This window comes from Octopus bimaculoides, chromosome 20 (assembly GCF_001194135.2).
Source record: "Octopus bimaculoides isolate UCB-OBI-ISO-001 chromosome 20, ASM119413v2, whole genome shotgun sequence".
NCBI classification, from domain to species: domain Eukaryota; kingdom Metazoa; phylum Mollusca; class Cephalopoda; order Octopoda; family Octopodidae; genus Octopus; species Octopus bimaculoides.
Window position 1 is genome coordinate 47,366,492 of NC_069000.1, and position 8,486 is coordinate 47,374,977.

Here is an 8,486-nt window from a genome sequence, read left to right on the forward strand (position 1 = left end):
AGGGAGTTTAAAATTCAAATGATGGGAGAATATTTAGTTTCTCTTGTTTACAAATCCCCATTTACAAATCCGTAAATTATCGTAAATTCGTTAATTTTCAGGAACCTAACCAACTTCACGGAATATTTCTGGGGGGGGGGGAACTGTTGTGTTGAAACAACATTTATATTTTTGACAGTTTCTATCATTTCTATTTTAGTTATCGATTAACCCATCTGTAAATGTATTGCAATTAAGGAGAATCAGTTTTATCATTCATCAATCAATTATCTCCCTCTGTTGGTTTAGGTTTAATAAAATTTAAGGTCGAGCTCATATATTAAGGGAATAATTACAGTTTGGTGCCCCCAGATTTGCTCTTTTTTTTGTAATTATCTGAATATCGTACATTTCTCAATAAAAGTTTGTAAATATGTTTTGGGGGCTGTAATTAATGGTTTATGTTGATAAAAATTTACAAAAATATTTTATTGAGAAATTTTAGATCCTTCTACTCATCTGCATTTTTCACTTTCTGTTTAAAACATCGTCATTTCGATTTGAACTCTCGAAAATGTATTTCTGCAAAACTTTGTTCAAAAATAAGCAGTTTGATGTGAATGATCCGAAAAATCTTAGATAGGAGAGGGATATGACAGAAAGTCCTTAATTTTTTTTTATTTCCCCACCAAGACTGTTTCTTGAAAACCTACCTTTGCAAAATTTCGTTAAAAAATATGTATCCTTTAGAGAGTTATGAGGAAACAATTAATAGTGGCGCCATACCCCAGCGATTCCCATTGTACCCTACATGAAATTGCTAAGAACCATGTGTGTGACTTGGCGATTGTAAGGGGGCCATATCTGGTCAGTAAAACCCATATTTAGGCCTCGCTTACATATGTAAAGTATTGTGTTGATGAATCAACACATGTGTGATACAAAGCTAAATGTGTGTGTCTAGCTAATTCTAATGTTCAAAAGTAGAAACCATTTATTAAAGCTTATAATATAGATGTAAGGTTAAAGCTGTTATACGTGGGTGGACATAGGATAAAGTTGGCTAAGTTTATGGAAATGTTCAGCATTGATGGACTGAGGCGAGAGTTCGGTGACCCTGAAGATTACACCACTTCAGAACTACGGAAGGGAGGAGTTCTATGTGGTCGTTCAGTCTGTTAGAAATAGCGACCAAATTTCCTTCTTATCACTTTAAAAAATGAAGGCATTTTGAATAAAATAGTCCTAAGCATAAAAAAAGACGAATTGATCGTGGCTGGACTTTTTTTTATCATAGGCGTACTCGATCGAGGGCGGCTTAAGGACTAAACAACAACAACAAACATAAAAGCCAACGAGAAAGTCTTTATGTGATCGTTCATACAAACATAGCAGCCAACCCTCCTCCGTCTAATCAGACTCCAATAACAACTCAAGAGGAACGTTTAACAGTTATTTATATCATTGATCCCTTTAGGGTCTGCTGGGACCAGGAGCACAACCCTTTCCTCTTGAATATTTAAATTAATTGATTTTTAAAAAAACAGAAACACCTAAATATCTTTAAATGAGTAAGATGGATTGTTTTTAACCATAGGTTGGCTCAATCAAGGTATCTGTCCCAGTGCTAAACAGCAATATATACACATACGTACATTCATATATCACACACGCTCACGAACTATATATATTGTAACGGCATGTAGCTACTCGTAAAAACAAGGATATATGTGGGGGCGGGGTAGAGGACCATGTAAAGATATGGGCACAACGAGCTTCTGCCCAGGAGCCGCACGGGTCTAGGGAGCCCAATTCTAATCTATGTATGCAGTCAATAAATACTATAGGGCCCAGTGCATTGGTTTTCACAGGGGCCTATAATGTTAAGACGACAGTGCCTAAGATTCCAGTGCAAAGGCATTCCACTGGTGACCATACCATTTTTTTGAGTGTGTGGTGGTTGGGGGTGCTGTGTTATTCAATGTGTGTTTTTTAATTCTCAAGAAGATATGGTGTGATCTAAGGTAGATTTAGTCACTATTTCTAGCAAATCAAACAACCAGAGTGGCTTCCTAGTTGGCTTCATGTAACGACATGTTAGTTGGGGAGGTGTGGGTGTTCAATAAATGCCACAGAAGATATTACAGCTCTGTGTGTGAGTGTGTGTGTGTGTGTGCACCATTTAATGTATACAAGTATAAGCAAGATATACACACGTTACATATATATATTATATATTGTGACATGCATAACAATAGAATAGAAATACAAGTTAAAAGTCCCCAACATTTTGATCATAGCGTAATGTTACAGTAGGGGTCACAGCGTCATGGTAGGGGCCACTGCGTTACCGCCGTGGTCACAATGTGATGTGCTGTTACAATAGTGGTCACAGTGTGGAGTTACACCAATGATCATTGCGTTACAACATTGGTCGTAGCGGTGGTCACTGTGTACCATGTACACAACATGAAATATTAATCACTAGCTTCTATATCACCGTTTGTCTTTTACCTGAATATGTCGAGGATTACCTGTCCTCGAACTATTTACTGTACATATATAACGTGTGTGTGTATGTGTACATACATATATACGTACATTCTCGCACGCACACATACGCATATAGACACACACACACATTTGTATGACGGTATAAATTCGTGTGCTCATCTGAGTACTTTAAATATGTGTGTGTATGTATACTTTCTATTATGTGTAGATTAATGGTATAGTGATGACTACGTGTTTAATATGTATTCATGTGTATGTTTGAATACTCATTTCCAATATATACGTCTGTTCGAGTGTGTATGTGTGCTGCTGGTGTAAATATTAATGATACACGCACATGTACGTATGTGTATAATTATGTATTTGACACATGTGTCTACCGCCAATACAGATGAAGAACGTTTGAGATGTGTGTATTATATGCACGTGTGTATATAAGTGTTTTAATATTTGTTACTAGCACGCATCTCTGGTTAAATACATCAATGTGAATATGTGATCAATAATTTATATATATATATATCCACCACGCATACACGCGTGTATGTACATATATATATATATAGAGAGAGAGAGAGAGAGAGAGATTATCATCCAGAAATATTTTATTCTTTTTATTTTAATTCTTAGCCTCTCCAGATTATATAACATAGTAAACATCTAATACAATATATGTTACAATAATTCAGTGAAAAGGAGTATATTTTACAAATATACAAGTCCTGGGGTCGATTTGCTCGACTAAAGGCGGTGCTCCAGCCTGGCCGCAGTCAAATGACTGAAACAAGTAAAAGAATAAAAGAATATGTGTGTGTGTGTGTTAAAAGTCAATTGTTAAAAGAACTGTACATCGGGACATTTGACTGTGGCCAAAGTCAAGCACCCCGCTACACACACCTGTGTTCCACCCGTAATTCCTGATCGTAATATACAAGATAAACAAGGAACGTCAGCATCATTATTATCGTCATCATTGTTATTGTAATCGTCGTCATCTTCCTACACCTAGCTTTGGTATCGAAACTCGCACCCCGACACCACTCAAACTTGTAGTCACACACACACACACACATATGCATGTGTGTGTTTGTGTTTGTATTTATGTTTATTTGTAATACTTTTTTCCCTTTTACGCAGATATTACACACACACACACACAGAGGCATCGAAAGAGAGAGGTGGGGGAGAGACATCCACACAATGGAGACTACACTGTCGTGTGACCTGTTAGATATAGCAACCAAATACCCTACCACATAATGAAGGACATGTACAATGAGCAATGTAGTCGAAGAGATAAAAAAAAATTAAAAGAATACGGAATGGTCAGCAGAGGAACGTCTTTAATCGTAGTCCTGCTTGCTCAGAGTTGGCATGGGGCTCAGGGACTAACTGTCACGCCACTCAAAGTATGCAACCGAAAGTCCTTCACAAGTCGGGTGGATGGCACATCTGAAATTATGGATTGCTGAACCAAATCTTATATTCTGGTGTGCTATATAGATCAAAACTGTCCGAGTGCAAAGTAGTAATAACAACATGTACGACACAAAATAGAGAAAGAAACATTGTATGACTACAGTTTGATACCCCAGACTTCGTTGCCTCAACTTCCTGAACATTGCGTATTTTGTAATGAGATTTTGCAAAGAAATGTTTTCGACGGCGTACATTACGTTTACGCCGATAAAATTTAGCAAATGTCTTTTGGAAGAGGTTCGGATAATTTTTTTTCTCTTCCCCACGATGTTCTTACCACCATTTTCCACAACTTTTGCATTAAAAAATTTTTTTCTCTTCGAATTAATACGTTTGAAACATCATCGTTACGTGATCTACTCTCTCGAAGATGTGTTCTGCGAAACATCATTTCTGAATATTATATTTTTAAGAGGGTTATGAGGAAACAAATTCAGTGGGGCATCGAACTGTACGTATGCCTACATATTCCTCGCATTTAATACTCATGTAACCACACACACACAGAAACTGATATGTGGTCGCTAGGCCAACTAGAAATAACTGCTGAGTCACCCTAAGATGACACTCAGCTATGAAAAAGGAAGGATATTTCAAAATATGGTCCTAAATAAAACTTTCATCAGAAATTCGATGGAATAGTCACGGCTTGATCTACCAGATCAAGGTTGACCAGACACTAAACAACAATCATATCAAACAATAGGAGAGCCTCATAATGATCGCTCAATATCCTAGAAATAGTAGCCAAATCTCTCTACTACTGGCATTTTTGGTATTTGATGTCAACAACTTGCTGCCTTCTCCCAAAATTTTAGGCATTGTGCCGATATAGGAGAAAGAATTATTGATTTCAAACTTTAGCATAAGGCCAGTAGTTTTGGGGGAAGGGTCTGAATCAAATACATCAACCCCAATACTTATTTTATTGACCCTAAAAGGATGAAAGGCAAAGATGACCTCAACAGAATTTGAACTCAGAACATAAAGATGAACAAAATGCTGCTAAGCATTTTGCCTGGCATCATAATGGTTCTATCAGCTCACTGCCTTAGGAGAAAGAATTATTATTATCATTAATGAGTTGACAAAATCATTGGCATGCTGGTCAAAATGCTTAGCAGCAATCCTTCCATGTCTTTACTTTCTAAGTTCAAATCCTGCTGAGGTCAACTTTGCCTTTCATCCTTTTGGGAACATTGAAAGCTGATGTAACTGACTGATTTCCTGCCACCTCCTAAAATTGCTGGCCATTTTTCTTTGTCATCCCAAGCTTCTGCTAAAAGAGAAGCAAAAACCTGGACAAAACATCACAAGAAAACTGAAGCTCAGAGGGAAAAAAAATCTGAAAATATAATTTAGATTCCGTGTGCAAAAGAGTAAGAATATAAAAGTACACGTCACACACGTGTAATATCCTCTGAAACATTTGTGACAAAGCTGTTGTTAACCAAAGTAATTAATTATTTCACCTCACTGCCAGAAAAATACTAATTATGCAAATCAGACTTTTGCAGTCCCAGATGACTGACCCAATTAAAACAGAAACTGGCAAAACTGATCCCCCTTTTTCTGTCCACCAACACATTTTTACAAACATTTTTTAAAAAATTCTCTTTCTTGTTTCAGGCATTTGACTGCAGCCATGCTGGAGCACCGCCTTTAGTCGAACAAATTGATCCCAGGACTTATTCTTTGTAAGCCTGGTACTTATTTTGTTGGTCCCTTTTGCTGAGCTGCTAAGTTACAAGGATGTAAACACACCAACATCGGTTGTCAAGCAATGGTGGGGGGACAAATGCAGACACACAAATACATATATATATATATATATATATATATATATATTCTTTCATTCTGTTACTTGTTTCTGTCATTTGACTGGGTCCCATGTCTTCCTGGGACTATCCCTTCCACAGGTTCCCTCCACAGTTAGAAATCAGCACTTCTTCACACAACTGTCCTTGTCTATACACATCACATGACCATACCAGTGCTGACTGGCAGTTCAGAACATCTCAAGTTTCTGATCTTCATGCCGTAGGTCATTGGCAAAACTCTTCCTTTCTGCTTCTGTTCCAGCCAGACACACTTGACGCCTAGCTTCTCTGAAATGGTTCTTTGCTACCTCTACTCTTCCAGTCTTCCCATGGGAAGGACTTTGCATTCAAGAGCATACACCTGTCCCTGTTTCTGGTGAGGATGCAGTCAACCTGGTTAGTGTACCCATAAGATTCATAAGTCATCAGACGGCTGGCAGGTTTCCTGGAGTTCGTGTTGCAAACCATTAAGTCATTTGCATCACAAAACTCCAACTGCTTTGTTTCCCACTCTCTTTGGGAACAAAAGCCTTAGCTTTTATGTTCACCATGAAAACGATCAGAGTGTTTTCTACTGTGGTCATTGAAGTCTTCTGCCACAATGGGAACATTATTGTCTATCATTGTTGAGGTAATCTGCAGAAGGGATTCACAGAAACAGTCCTGAATATCTGTGAGTCTGACACATGGAGCATTTGCGAAGATTGACATTGTTACATTAAACAAGACTAATCTTAGCTCAATAATTCTATCACACACCCTGACTACCTCACTCACTTTATTCACCCATTTCTCTGCCAAAAGAATACCTATGCCATCTAATCCATCATTACTTCCCATCCAAACGAACTTATGTCTTTTGCGAGCAGCTTACCTGAGGCTTCCCTCCATCATACCTCTTGCATACAGCACACATTTACATGCTTCTGCTAAAGCATTTCAACAATCTCACCAAACCTATGTTTCAATGTACTGCTGTTGATTGTGGCAGCTCTGATCTTATGAACCTGAGAAGCCCAGGAGGGAGATTGTGGGGATGTTTTCAGCACCTGGAAAGAAGATTTTAGCAGTCACTTGCCTGAAGATAGCAGGTCCTATGGCTTAGTGTAAGTTGGTACAGCTACAGGCTGCAGCATGGATTACAATTGTAATTACAATTTTCTTTGGTCCCGTAAAGCCTTTATGGATATGCAACTTTTTTGGGAGGTGGGGCAGGGTACATTACAAGTTTACAATGGTGATGCAGAAGTAGCCACACACACCATGATAATATATACTTCTAAATCGTCACCAGTCTTGCATTATAGACATATATACATAACTATACTCTCATATACATAAGTGCATACATGAACAATGCACGTGGAGACATGCATGTGGGTACCACATGCTGTTTAAATGCATTATATGTAGCCATATATTATGCATTTGTGAAAGCAATTCACAGGTTGTAAAACTTGTTAAGTGCACCATCTGTTTATCTGTCTATCTATATGTATACATGTACATTCATATACCTAAAGTGCATAAATATCTGTCCATAATTCTCCAGTGAACATGTTCATACATGAGCAGGTTAAAAAAACATAAACAAACATAAAAATGTGCACACACACACACATACATGTGTGTATATATATATATATATATATATATATATATATATAATAACATAAATATGTATGTATGTATATATGTATACAGATATGTATATAGACACACACTCAAAGTACATATACACATGCACACGCACACACAGCCACCTATATATCCTATTTGATATAATTACATTATTGCAAGGCAAATTTCCTGCAGTATTCATCCAGAGGTAACATCTCTTATGAACTTGCTGTGTTAAAAACACCAAAATATATGAGTAGCAGACAAAAATCACCCAGCAGCAGCAGCAGGAATGCTAAATCAGCAACTTTACCAGCCTTTGATGGATGCAGCAGGTTGTAATGGATTATATTTTACGTGTAACATTAAGATACATATACACCCACATATATACATTGATATGGATTTATGCAGATATTCATCATGTATATATTTTAAAGATATGAACTGAGAAAGGTGCATTCCACAAGTATTGAGACTTTTCAGGAGAGACATAAATTTCAAAGAAGTTCAAAACCCTCATCCTTTTTCAAAGTAGGGGCCTCTAACTTCAAGGCACTTGTTGTAGCACTCTAAACACTTTGTGAAGGTGCCTCGGAAGTCCTCCAAAGTGAAGATGTCCAACCAGGACCCTTGTCACAGCCTCCTTCATCTTGGGGAATAATCAGAAGTCACAGGGAACATAGTGTGGACTGTAAGCAAGATGGGGGACAACAGTGTTGACGCCAACCTCTGCCAAGGTGTTGATTAACTGGATGGAATTGTGAACTGCAGGTGTTTTGGCCCTTTGCAACGAAATCTCTCCTTGAACTCTCCCAAAACCTCCACAAAGATCTCTTTGACAGTTTGGCCAGAGGGAGCCCAGTGGATGCAGATGATGCCCTTGCTATTGAAAAAGAGGATCATCACGACTTTCCTGGTGGACTTGTTTTGCTTGGACACTTTGTGCCAGTGAAACAACAATACAACTTTATCGATAAGCAGTCTGCTTATGGATAGGTAGGTAAGTAGATATATATATATATATATATATATATATATATATCTGTCTATCTATCTATTTATCTATATATA